This window comes from Ictidomys tridecemlineatus, chromosome 7 (assembly GCF_052094955.1).
Source record: "Ictidomys tridecemlineatus isolate mIctTri1 chromosome 7, mIctTri1.hap1, whole genome shotgun sequence".
NCBI classification, from domain to species: domain Eukaryota; kingdom Metazoa; phylum Chordata; class Mammalia; order Rodentia; family Sciuridae; genus Ictidomys; species Ictidomys tridecemlineatus.
The window spans coordinates 177,279,777-177,293,977 of record NC_135483.1 but is presented as its reverse complement, the minus strand read 5'-3'; the positions used below and the strand labels follow the sequence as shown (position 1 = coordinate 177,293,977).

Sequence of the window (14,201 nt, the reverse complement as noted above, 5' to 3'; positions counted from 1 at the left end):
TTTCTTAAAGTACATCCTGAGCATGTGACCCTCCTCATCGTTCCTTAGCACCCACATTCCCACTGAAGGAAATTCAGCTCTTCAGTTGACACTGGACCCCCAAACTTTTGGTCCAGGTCTTTCCCCTTCCAGCATCCTGGAACTATTTTACTGTTGTTCTCCATGCACACTCACGATTTCTTACTTTTGGGTCTTTTGTTATTATGTTTCCCTTCATCTTTAATATCTTCCTGGTATATGCCATCTATGAAATTCCATCCTTCAAGACCCATCCAGAATACCATGCACTTCATTAAGCTGTTCCTGAGTTCCCCAATAAGACTTCATATCTGTCTCTGTTAGCTTGTAAGGAGATAAATACTGTTTTTAAAAAGCTTATAGTTAGATGTTCATTTTTACAGCTATTTGTTAATATATATTTCAGGTACATTTAAAAGTATAAAGTATTTCTCATGTCTGGACTCAATTACTTTCTGTCTTATAATCCCATAAACTGAAAGTTTATCCATTTTTTCATATTAAAAAGTTTTGTTGAATACTTGCTCTGTCGGGCAATTATGCCTTTGCATGAACAAAAATGTACAGTCCTTGAGTCCACATAGCAAACACATGTAAAGAGAAATGGCCTCCATCATGGCTTGGCAGAAACTTTATTATTTATTTATTTATATTTAAAGAGTTTCATTTTTAATTGATGTATAGTAGTTGTACATATTTATGGAGTTCAGTGTGATGTTTTGATACATGTTTACATAGTGTAATGCTTACATCAGGGTATTTGGTATATCATATCATCTTAAACATTTATTATTTCCTGTGGCAAGTAAATTCAATATCCCTTCTTCTACTTATTTTGAAATATATTCTTGTTACCTGTAGTCATCCTACAGGGTGATAGAACACCAGAACTACTTTATCTTATTTAACTGGACTTAGGTACCCAGTGATCAATCTCTTCTCATTTCTTTTTCTTTCTTCTCAGCTTATGGTAATTATTCTTCTGCTTTCTTCTTCTATGATATTAACTATTTTATTTTAGATTACATAAATGAGAGACATCATGTGGTATTTGTCTTTCTGTGCCTGGCATATTTTACTTAATGTTGGCTAGCTTTTTCCATGTTGTGGAAAATCTCAGGATTTATTCTTTTTAATGATTGAGTGGTATTCCATTGCTATGTATCCCATATACAAGCATACATGCCATATTTTCTTTTCATTCGTCTGTTGATGGACACGTGGGCAGTATTTTAGACTCTCGTGAATAGTGCTATAATAAACATGGGAGTGCAAATAGTCTCTTCAACATAGTGATTTCATTTCCTTTGAACAAATACTAGAAATTTTCATAACTAGAACTTGGACAGGCACTTACTAAGGAGCAGAATCATTGCTTGTATATATTAAGTTACATGTGTCTGGGTACAGGTGTGACCAGCTCAGCGTCCAAGCTCCTCTCAGGTGTTAAGTAGCTCACTATGTGCCTTAGCTGCACCTGCAGGAGGGGAACCAAGAGAGAGATGCTAGTTGTTTGTATCTTTGTCCTTTATATTTATTTTTTCCTGCTTCTTTACTGCTTTAGGAGCAAACCAAAATAAAAATCTCCTTTAAACTATGTCCAAATGGTCATCTTCACCTGGATATTTATCTGATTAGGAACATTAGGACTCTAATTTTGAACAAGGCTCACAAAGGTGGTGAGAAGGCTTTGGAGCTCAACATGACTGTAAGCTTCTTTACTTTACTTCATTATGGAGAGAGTTCCTCCAGGTGCTGCAGGGCCTTTCCCACCTCCCAAGCTTAAGCACACTTTTTAGGTTAGTAGAGGGAAGGCAGGCTGGTCTTATAACCTCAGTTCTCTGAGCACATTTCTCCATATGTAGAAAACCCCAAGGGCCTCCCTTCTCTTTCAGGGGAACAATGATTCATTCTCTTTAGTTTTCACCAGAAGGGATTTTCCATTAACACTTCTGATCTGTGCACCATCTCTTCCTCCTCCTCCTCACAGAAATGGAGTGAGTTATGTAGGTGATGGGCTGATGGGTTGATTGGGGATGTTAATTTATTACAAGTCTGTGCAAGGTGGATTTAGTACTATGTGAATAAAACATTAGGCCCCTCATTTGCACAGAGCATCTCCAAGGCCCTGGCTAGAGACTCTTCAAAGAGTGTTTAAGATTAGTTGCTGCAATGAAATACTTAAAATGCCCTAAAATCTTACAGGTAATAAATATATCAATGAAACCTGATAGAGGTTTTCCCAAACTCAGCAATCACCCTGCAGGCACTTTTCCTGAATTCTCAATAATAAAAAAATTTGCGTGTGCTAAAAGGGAAGATTGAATTATCATTTCTTTCTGTGCAGAAAATACTAGAATTTTTTCCCATACAAAAAGGTAATCAAACATATTTTGTTAAAAACAAATGCAAGAAAAGAGTATTAAAGAGTTGTTCTCTAGTCAATTGATTAATGAGAGTATTATGTTATTTGGTGGTTTATGATAGCTCCTAGCATTAAAAATTTAGTATTTGGTGTGATTCCTCACATTCTAAATGGGCATTTTCTTTGGTACCTAGGTTTCCATTCTTTTTTTCTTAAGAAATTTCTTGAAATTGTATAGACTTCAAGCTCCTCCAAGCCTGGATCCACCCTGGCCTTCTGCCCTCTTTGCTCTAGAGGCCATTGTGTCTGCCTTACAGATCCAGATGTCCACTTGGCCCCTGGGTGGTCTACTCCCAGCACTAGATCAGTAGCTGTCAAACTTCAGATTGCATCAGATTACCTGTAGGGGCTGTTCTGCTATTCTCCTTTCTGATTCAGTAGGTCCGAGTGGGACCTGCTTTTTCATGTCTAACAAGATGCCAGGTAATGCTGAGGTTACTGCTTCCAGGACCACATTTTGAGAATCAATACTAAAAGCCTGTGATTCTGTTTGGGCTGAAGAGTGGAGACACACAAGGAGCTTCATACAACCTGATGCCTGGGGCAAGTCCTTATTTTTCTGACTTAATTGGACATGGGGTATTTTACAAACTCTCCAAGTGATGTGAATGTGCAGTCAAGGTTGAGAAACAGTGGCCTAGACTGTGACAGAAGTCAGCCTGTTTACGTAGCAAATCTAAGCTATACCCTTTAATATGGCATTTTCTGTAATAAGGATGACATTTTTTTTACATTTTTTAGTATGTATTCCAATAAGTATCTTTGTATTTCAATGATGGTAACTAACCCTTGAAATCTGTTAAGAAACATTTGTGATATTGATTTTTATCTATTATGACATAATATGCAACAATTTTACATATTATTACATTGTTTTTGTTTCTCTGTGTTATCAAAATACAATAGGTATTTGGAAAATCAAAAATTTACATCTTGAGATGACTTTTTGGGTCATGAAACAATTGATTAAATGTTAGGCGTAATATAAGGGCTCAATGATTTCACATATATTCTTTATTTCTGACTAAAAGTTGGATTTTATAGACAGTAGATTGGAATGGGTATGCATAATTTGCCAAACTCTGGAAATCTGAAATAGCTTGATATTTCTTAATAATATTGTTTCCAAATTTTATCTTCTTAATTAATTCCATGCTATGTCCCTATTTTATCTGGTTTAGTAGCTTTAAGAAAATGCATTATAATGCTACTTAAATGCTCAATTTATTACTTTTTCTCATCAGAAACAAAATCTCCCATGATGCTTTCTGTATAATAGAGCTGTTAGTGCCATTCATTGAAAACCAAAAGGATATGGCACCTCCAGACTTCCCCTTAGAAGGGACCTAAACAGCTAGCCATTGATCCTGTAGCGAGCAATGGCTCGAGAATGAAAGTAATTTCTTCTTTCAAATATCTGGGTGCTTCATGGAAATGGGAAGTCTTTAACTACTTATTACATCTCTATACTTATTATCATTCCATTTGGAAAAACATGTCACATAGGACCAAAGAGATCCAGTTATGCTGTCGATTCTGCTTAAATGAATACCTGATGAAGCGATAAACCCGTTTTTAAATGAATTTGCTGCTCCCATCAATTCCTTATGACTCCATTGCCAGCCTGAAAATGTATCCAATAATGAAACGTGATCATCTGACCCTGCTAAGCGCTACAAGCAATGTCCCAGGAATACATATGGTGAGCTCCTTATTTATTTAATTCCAAATTTAAAAAACCTGAGCCCCTCTGCAGAGGAACATATTTCCATCTTCCAGATAATGCATTCAAAAAAATCTGGCTACATATGAGACTTATATGTAATGGCATTGGGACAAACATAGACTTAATTTACGTAAAATACAGCGTGACACTGTCATTAATTTTGGTAGGGTAGAGCCTAGCTGTGGGAGCAGAATGTGTCTGGTTCCTGTGGCTGATTGCTACTGGGCAGATAATCCAAGAAGGTCAAGTTCCAGATGGGGGATCTCTAAATGGCAGTTGACATGACACCCCTGGTGAGGTTATCTTCTCTTTCACAGACTTTTGAACTCCATGTGTACAGTCCTTGAGGCGAGGGAATATATTTCGATCCACAAGTCATTATCGGGTTTGGCAATTCACACCTCCCTTCAGAGGCACAACTTTTATCTGATGCCTCATTTTGTCCTGGTGAGAGATTAGCATGCCTCACAAGAGCATTGAAACTAATTGTTACAACAAATTAATGAATTACATGTACAGAGGAATTATTCCCTTGCATGGAGAGGGCTAGAAAAGGCAGTGTATATCATTTTTCTTAATAATTTAATTATAATGGAATGATTATTAAAGTACCTTGTTCCTGTAGCTCTTCCAAAATTGAAGGCTGAGGTGTGATTTTATTGGTGGCTGGGGATGAGCTAAACCACCTTTCGGTGTCACTCTTCATTTGCTGTTTTCTGATACCTACAGAGCAGTTTTCAAATAATAACTGTGACTTGTCATAATTAGGTGTCCCCATGAAAATGCAGGGTTGACCCACCAGCGTTACAAAATGGATTTTTAATTTATTGTTTTACAGCCCTGATACTAAATTTGTATTGAGCTGGCCAAGCTTCAGACTCCTCCCGCTGTGTGACTGAGAGCATTTATATCTGAGCTGGTAGCCTACATTCATTCCATTTCCCTTTGGGTAACAGTGCCTCAGTTTTCATTTGGGGAACTGGCCTTTACTCATTTCAATCCCATATGGTTGGCATGGGGGTTAATCCCTTTGATCGGGTCTGGGGTGAATTTGAGGACCAATGAATAGAGATGAGAGCCCAGTATCTGCTTAGATGCATGAATTGGTCTATGGATGGGCATGTGAATTGTTACTGGGTATTTATTTTTCTTTTGGTGTTGCTAAACTGGTAGCCTGTAATTTTACAGGCTATGTTAGACCTACTTTCTTTAAACTTATTTGAAGAAAGTAGATTTGAAAGATGAAGGGGTATGGATGCATGTATTTAAGCATCTGGATCCAGCTATGCCAGATGTAGACTTCTGGACTTTAGCACTATGGGTGTCCCCAATTTTTATTTTTATTGGATTAAATAAAATTCTGTTACATGTCACCAAAAGGGACCTCTCACATACCCATGTTTTGGTCATAATCCCATGAAATTAAAAAGGAGAAAACTGCTAATAGATTTCCCTAAAATTGTTTATCTATGAACCAGGGTCCAGTGCTTTGTGTTTGTAGCTGATTTCTTAAAGTACAATCTGTACTGATCCTAAGGCTCCAGAGCTCCTGGGGCAAGATGGAGCCAGAAGTTTCTCCATATAAAGAGGAAAAACATGGAAATTTGGCATGCTTTCCTGAGAAACTGGGAATGTCATTTCTCCCTTTGGTGTTTAAATATGAAACCATCATCTTTAATTGCAACCAAGATTTGAGGAAGACAAACAAGCAAGGGAGAGACACATGAAACATTTCTTTTTTGCAAGGTTATAAATGTCCTATTTTTTAGAATGCAACAATATTTCACAAAAAGGGGAGTTGCGATGGTTGACAAGCGAAGATAAAATATTTGTAGCCATGGTTTTTCACTTCTGACCTATTTATAACTCTTTTAATTGAAAATACATTTAATTAGTGGGAAAATGGTCCCTTAAAACAGTATTGTTAATCCTAGACTGTGGCATCTTCATGTCTTTTGTCTGAATTTGGTACTTCTATTCCTTGATTTGTGTTGACTGTTCTACTCTGTTAAGATGTCTTGTGCACAATGTTAATCATCTGATGTGATTATGGAGGTCTGGAATCACATGTGAGGGGTTATTTTAACTGGGATAAAGGTAGCTTCCTCTTGCCTTTTTTCTGCTCTTTGGATATAAGTTCTGGGACTCAAAATAGAAGTAAGGCCTTTGCACAGCCAATGTCCATTTTTGATTGACCTCATTAGTTCCCTGGGTCAATAGGCAATAGCTAGGGATGGCTAAATGTAGGAATGGGTGAAGTTAATGGGCTCAGATGGGAAATAAGTGTAGGATCTTGGCTTCATTAGCCTCATCTTCTGTCCACCTGAGCATCTAGATGTAGCGTGACATAGGAGAAGCTGGCAGGTCCAGCCTTTATTTTGGCCACAGACCTGACCCATGCCAGTGTCATTTTGCATCTGAAAAGGAAGGAACTTAAGCCCATGCCCTCACTCTTCCATTCCTCTGAGCTGCCCACTCACTTCGGAACGGTTGAACAATACCAACAAATTAAAGTCACTTTTAGTTGGGATGAGCTTAACCTTTTTAAAGACAACATTTTTCCCCTTTTTAAAAAAATATATTTTAAGTATTGATCACAAGCTATAGGTGTCATAGACTGAATTGCACTCCTCCCCCCAAATTCTGTGTGGAAGTCCTAACCTCTAATACCTTAGAATGGGAGCATATTTGGGAAAAGGGTGTTTGCTGTTAAAATGAGGTAATTAGGATAGATCTAATCCAATATGACAGGTGTAATTATAAGAAGGGAAAATTTGGACATCAGACATGCATAGAGGAGAGGTCATGCCAAGAGACAGGCAGAAGATGGCCAGCTAGAAGCCAAGGGAAGAGGCTGGGACCAGATCCCTCCCTCCTAGCCCTCAGAAGGAACCGGCTCTGCAGACTCCTTGACTTGGGACTTCTAAACTCCGGAATTATGACATTTTTGCAGTTTCAGCCATGTAGTGTGTGGTGCAGATTATGGTGGTCTTGGCAAACTAATATACAAGGTCAGTTTTGTGGGTCCTGTGACTCAATATAGCTCATTTTATTCTCCTCTGTAGGGAGTCACTACATTGTCAGTTAAAATGCAGGAGACTCATCCATGCAAACACAAGTATCTAATAGAAATGCTTGTGCTGTAACTCACATGTTTCACTCCAAGTTGAGCAGTTTTCCCTTTCCCAAAAACAAATTCAGAAAGCTAAAGGAAATATACTACTTTCCTTAAGGAAGACAGATATAAACATTTTAAAAGAGTACAAACAAAAGACAACAGTATAAACATCCATGTACCTGCCATCCAAATTCAAATGTTGACACATTATTATTACACTTCCCTCAGATCTTTTTTTCTCAACAAAATAAATCATTACAGATAATCTTTTATGCTTCTATAGATCATTCCCTTTCTTCCCCAAAGGCAAATGCTACTATTAATTTGGTTTATATTTAGTCCATATTTTGATATTTTCACTCTGTCTATATTTATCCATAAATAATATGGTACCTCATGTGTTCTTATAAAATGACATAAGTGATGTAACACTACATATGTTATTCTATAACTTCCTTTTGTATAGTATTTTTATTTATTTTTTAATTACTATTATTAGTTTTTTTTTAACTAAGGATTGAACCCAGGGGTGCTTTACCAGTGAGCCACATCCTCAGCCCTTTTTATTTTTAAAGACAGGTCTACCTAAGTTGCTTGTGGCTTTGCTAAGTTGCTGAGGCTAGCCTTGAACTTGTGATCCTTCTGCCTCAGCTTCCCGAGTTTCTAGGATTATAGGCATGCACCACCATGCCTGGTCATAGTATTGTTTTGAGATTTACCTATGTGGACATACATAGATTTAGCTGGCCTACTTTAACTGCTCAACAGTATCCTGTATGTATGCAGACATTTTCTCCAAGCTAATAAAACTAGAAGCCAATTGGAAGGGTCACAGGTAGATACTTCTCTTTTCACTAAATATTGCCAAATTTGTCTTCAAGTGAGTTGTGCCTGATCATACTCCTACTTTGAGTATTATGAAAATTAGTGTTTCCCCACATTCTTGGTATTGTCAGACTTTAAATATTTGGAAATCTGGTGTAATTTTCAATATCTGGTATAATTTTAAATATCTATCTACCTACCTACCTACCTATCATCTATCTATCCACACTATGTATATGTATACAAGTACTTGTATATACAAATACATCCATAAAAAGGATGTTATTGTTTCCATGTTTTACTATTACAAATAAAAGGCATTAAGCTTTATATATCCTACTTCAACTTCCTTTTTCACTCAATAGATTAATGAGATTTATCTAAATTGATCTGTATTGTTCCAGTTCACAAGTTTTCACTGATATTTAATATTCTACCACATACATGTTTGGTTTTGTTTACTTCTCTCTCTCTCTCTCTCTCTCTCTCTCTCTCTCTCTCTCTCTCTCTCTCTCTCTCTCTCTCTTCCTCCTCCTTCCTTTGTTCCCTCTCTCTCTTTCTTTCTTTTGGTATTGGGAATTGAACCCAGGATTGCTTTACTACTGAGCTACATCTCCAGTCCTTTTTACTTTGAGATCTGTTGTCAGTAAATTTCTTAGGGCCTCACTATCTGCTGAGGCTGGCTTTGAACATGCAAGCTTACTTATGTATGTTTGCTTGCACATACATGTGAGGAGTTCTCTATATGGAGTGAAATTGCTATCAGAGTATGAAGATGCCCTGAATTTCATAGACATGACCAAATCATTCTCTAAAGTAACGCTACTATTTTATGATCCTGCCAGTGGAGTATGAGTATTCTCAATGTTTTGCATTTTGTGAACATTTGCCATTGTTAGCTCTTGAACAGTTTGTGAATCTGATAGATGAGAAACAACATTTTATTCTGGATTAAAGTTAGGGTGTGTTTGGTAAAGTTGTTAACAGACAAAACAGAAATGCTCTAATTTGCAGCATTTGCCCATTTCTATGGTGTAGGTCTTTCCACTGTGGCCAAGTCACCAACATAACATTACGAGTGGGACAGTGCTGAGTTTGGTAGAGAGGCATAATCCCTCAGCATGAGGGCACAAAATGGCTTCTTGTGGCACATCACTGGTCACATTTTAAGCCTCTTTGTGTGTGTTTGTATGTGTATGCATGTATTTTACCATTTATGTTTCTTATTCAATGAAATTTCTGTTCATATTCTTGGTCATTTTTCTCTTGGAGTATTTATTTATTATTGAATTGTAAGAGTAAATTATAAATTTTGTATACTAATTCTTATATGATAATTATATATAATAAATATGTTTCCCCAGACTTCCTGTCTTTTTATTTTAATGGTATATTTTGTCACACAGATGTTTTTTATTTCAGTGTAAGCAAGTTTGTAATTCTAAGTTTATGGTTTGTGCTTTGTGTGTATTTACACTTATTTCCTACTCTAAGATTATACAGATGCCTTTACAAATTATATTTGCAATTTTTAAAAGTGTTTGCCTCTATTTTTAACATATTTAATCCCCCTAGAAATGACTTTTGTGTATGAAATAAACTAGGGATCTTATTTCAACTATCCTAGTAACATTTGTTTAATATGCCATTTGTTTCTCATTGAAGTAAAATGTTTTCAGTCTCATAAATCAAAGGTAAGTTCTTCAGTTTGTCTCATTGGCACATTTACCTATTTATATATCATTATCATAATATCTTGAGCTATAATAATGAATGTTTCTCCCCCCACTCTTTTTCTTCCTGAAAATAATTTGGAATCTTTTTTTTTGACCTTGCAATATGAAACTTTTATTTTTAAAATGATTTCTGCACATCAGAAGTATGAGAATAATCCTTTTACAAATGGAACCAACTTTACTGGAAAAAAACAACAAAACTAAACCAATATTTGATGTGAATACACGGGAGATTATGTTTCACATCCAACCAAGAAGTCTGTTAGAGTCTCTTTCAGCTTTGTAGCTGACTCTCCTGAGATCTTCCCTTCAGCCCCAATATTGCCCAGCAGGTCTTAGTGTTAGCTAATAATATGAGACAAGAAAGCATTCTTATACATTGTGGTCTTTGTGGGCTCTAGTTTATCAAATACTCCCTTATACCTGCATAGATAACAGCTACTTGCTCTTGAAAAGCCATGGGAAAATGCTGTCCTTGCCTTAGCAACTCTGTCAGATGTACACCACAACTCAAGAGCTTTTGAGCATTAAGATCAGAACCCATCCGAGAAAAAGCAGTGATCTCATGATCCTGAGCCAACTCCAGGTTCATGGTATTTGTCGCTGCTGCATAGCCCTGGTTCAGGTAGGGGATTTGACATGGGACAAAACATCAATGGCAGGGCAAATATCTTTATAGAACAATTCTGCTTCCAAGAAGTCCTGTCTGTCACTGAGAGAAATGACATTCATTAGAATGTAAGCAGATTTGTCACTGACTGAGTTTCTGTAAAGTAGTCTAGGAACCATCACCAGAGAGCTGCTCTCTCCAGCAGCCAGGAGTGTAGACAGAACACACCCTCAGGATAGGTCTCATGATCACAGGGTTGTTGGAATAACAGAGACAGCGTGCTTGGATAAGTTGTCATAGAAGATCAAAGCAGGTTTGCCATTATCTCTAAAATACCCTCCCATAGAACAGCCCAGCTGGAGCCAGGTCCTGCAGTGGGATAGCATCAGAAGCAGTAGCTGACACCATGATGTTGTACTTCGCGGCATTTGCATCTGAAAGTCTCTTTGCCAACTGGGCAATAGTGGATCACTTTGAACCAGTAGCAGCATAGATACGGTATAGCTGCTTTTCCTCAGATCCATCACTGAAACTTCTGGTCAATGATCGCATCACCAGCAGTCAATGCTTTCTCAGTTTATCTGTCACCAGTAATCACCTGAGCTAACCACAACCAATTGACACCATGCTATCCACAGCACTCATGCCAGTCTGCACTGGTTCCTGCCCAGAGATTGATACCAGGACTGATCCCAGGGGCTTTCAGACCCTTTCCATTAATGGGAAGCAGCAAGGAAGGTCAAGGCAGTGCCCTCATTTGGTACTTGTTATGGGATGAATATAAAGTGTCCCCCAAAACTCCAGAATCAAGGCAGGAGGCAAAATAACTAGGTTATGAGAGCTTTAACCCAATCAGTTAATTAATCCATTGATATCGATTACTGGTAGATTAATAATTTGAAAGGACTAACTAGGTGGTAACTGTAAGTAGGTAGGGTATGGAGGGAACAATTAGGTCACTGGGGGCATGACGTTGGGATTTATTTTTATCCCTGGCTTCTTATACTTATTCTCTCTTTCTGCTACTTGGCGGCCATGCCCTGTGCTGCATTTCTCCATCAGGCCCTTCCACCATGATGTTTCTCCCTCATCTAGGACCAACGACTATGGATTCAGCCGTCCATGGACTGAATGTCGGAAACTGTGAGCCCAATAAACTTTTTCTCCTCTAACTTGTTCTTATCAGATATTTTTGTTATAGAAACAAAAAACTGACTAACATAAAACTCTGGGTAGTATTGTATAGTGGTTAAGGGCATGAAGACTAGAGGAAAATTGGAGAAGAATCTTGGTTTCTCTGTTACTCTTTGCCTGACCTTGGGTACCTTTTTTTTCTTTAAACCTGTGCCTCTGTTTTCTCATGTATAAAATAGCCATGATATTAGTGCCTATGTTATAGATGTGGTTATTAAGGAATATTACAGAGTTGCTTAAAGTCTTTAACAAAGTAGCTGATTAGCAGAAAATACTAATAGGTATTTGCTATTATTCCAAAGATAAATTTAAAATTAACTTAGTGGGCTTCCTGAAACATTTTACCAAAAAATTCATGGGAATTTCACTGAAATTATGTGTTAATTTGTGGGACAATTGACACTTTTATGATGTTGATTTTTTCTCTGCATCCAAGTAGCATATTTCTTCAAATATTTAAGTCTATATTAGTAAATTTTAAAACTTTTCTTTCATAATACTTATGTAGATCTTTTGTTATATCTCATATAAAGTATCTTTTATTCTTTGTCATTATTATATATTGTAGCTTATCATTTTAGACTTTACTTTAATATGAGTTTTAAAGTCAGGATAAGTTTCATAACATTTTGAGGGAATTATGTTAAGAACATTATTAAATTAGTAGATTTATTTGGGAAGAACTTTTGTCTTTGTAATATTCCCTTAATGTGTGTGGTATATTTTTTATTTATTTTGAATTTTTTAATGTCATTCAATACATGAACATATTATACTTAGGCACTTTATATTTTCTGTTGCCACTTTGAAGAAGAATTTATTTCCATTATTTTTTTTTATTTGTGTATGATTGTAGATAGGGATGCCATTGATTTTTTTCCTGTTTAACTTGCTGCTGAAATTATTGTATTTATAGTTTTATACTTTCTTGGATTTCACATGTAAACAATCCTCTCACCTGCAAATAATAGTCATTGTGCCACATTTTTTGATGTAAGTAATATTCATTTCTTTTATCATTTTTGTTATTGACTATGAATTTCAAGAATATGTTGAATCATAGGAAAGATAGACCATAAATGTGGGCAGTTTTCTTTGGACAATTAGTATAAAGGTGAAATCTGAAATTATATCAATAAATTCTTTGCAATCTGTTATACTGGTACCCATTGGTGTTTCCTGCACTTTCTTTCACCTCTTCTTGACTTTGTAACAATAGACATTGTCATTTGGAAAATACTGGCTCGCTGAAATATGCAGTTCTTCTGAGGGACAGATTTCATTATATAGCACACACAAAAATCACATTCATTAATATAACCACTGATCTTGCTAGAGTAGTTTTTAAATATTGCAAAGTCATCAAGCTCACAGTGATGAGTACAAATTTTCCAAAATTCTAATTTTCGCTTCAAAGCTTGAACTTTTTTATTGGCAATAGATATTGTTGTTAGTTATGATCCTTGACGTGTCACACTTACTACATTTATTTTTGAGAAAAATATATGCCCAAAACCCAAACATGGAGAGCTATAGTTTGTCTATCATTCTTTCAAGTATAGACGATGTTCCATGGGGAAAAAAATGGTAGTTCATTTCACCATCAAACACGGGGACAGTAACTTTTCCTTAAGAAAGCACACATACTCCATGTGCAACAGGAAGTGCTTTCTTTGTATTTTCCATTTTGTCACACTTAAAAGACGTGTACTCAAGGGTTGAGATTTAATAGGATTAATAATATCATGAAGGACAATCATGAGAAAAACTGGCTTTGTGGGGTGTGGTGGGGATATTTGTGTGTTGTTTTCTACACGTGCCTGTGAAAACTGTAGGACTCTGAGCACATGACAATCTGTTCCAACCCCTGCACTAAGCATGGCTTCTAGCAATAAGGCACCTGCATTCCTAGGATGATCCCGGCCCTCCTAGAAGTGCCCACTGAGAAAGCTCAATGCTGCCAGAAAAGTTTATTATGTTATTTTTCTAGCCAACATGCTCTCAGGGGTATTCCTGACTCTCTTTTCTTAAAACAACTGTCAAAATGGACTCACAATTTTAAGTATGTAACAGTTGCTTCTCTCAAGAGGTTGTGTGCCATTTCTTTAAAATGTGACATCAAGAAGGGGAGAGCCTCTGTCTCTCAGTTTCTGTGGAGGATAGGACCCTGTCCTACTGGCAGCTAGCAGTCACAGCTGGACTGGTATAATGATATTGGCCAACCCTTTATACCTTTGCACTATTCTGATTCTATGTTCTTTCTTGAAAAAGCCCAAATTATCCCTACCCAAATTGGAATAGAGCTCCACTTTTTTTTTTCCTGCTGTCATTTTACTGAGTACAATCTGCTTTCTCTGACTTAACTAATGCCCCGTTGTGTTGACTTTGGAAAGTGGCAGTGACTTCTAGTATGTTAAAGCCTTGGCTTGAGCAGTTTTATCCACTGTAGCTTTTGTAATATCTGGACAAATGTCAACACCACAAAAGTGGCAAATAACAGCAAAGTCTATAAAGAGTCTTGTCCTAGTGTATCTTTTCCAATCCCTTTA

At 36.8% G+C, this 14,201-nt stretch overlaps 1 pseudogene; it reads right to left on the bottom strand.

Annotated features, from left to right (window-relative positions):
• Nucleotides 1–10,081: 10,081 nt before the first annotated feature.
• On the bottom strand, nt 10,082–13,338 carry LOC101971046 (ATP synthase F(1) complex subunit alpha, mitochondrial pseudogene; annotated as a pseudogene).
• Nucleotides 13,339–14,201: the final 863 nt, after the last annotated feature.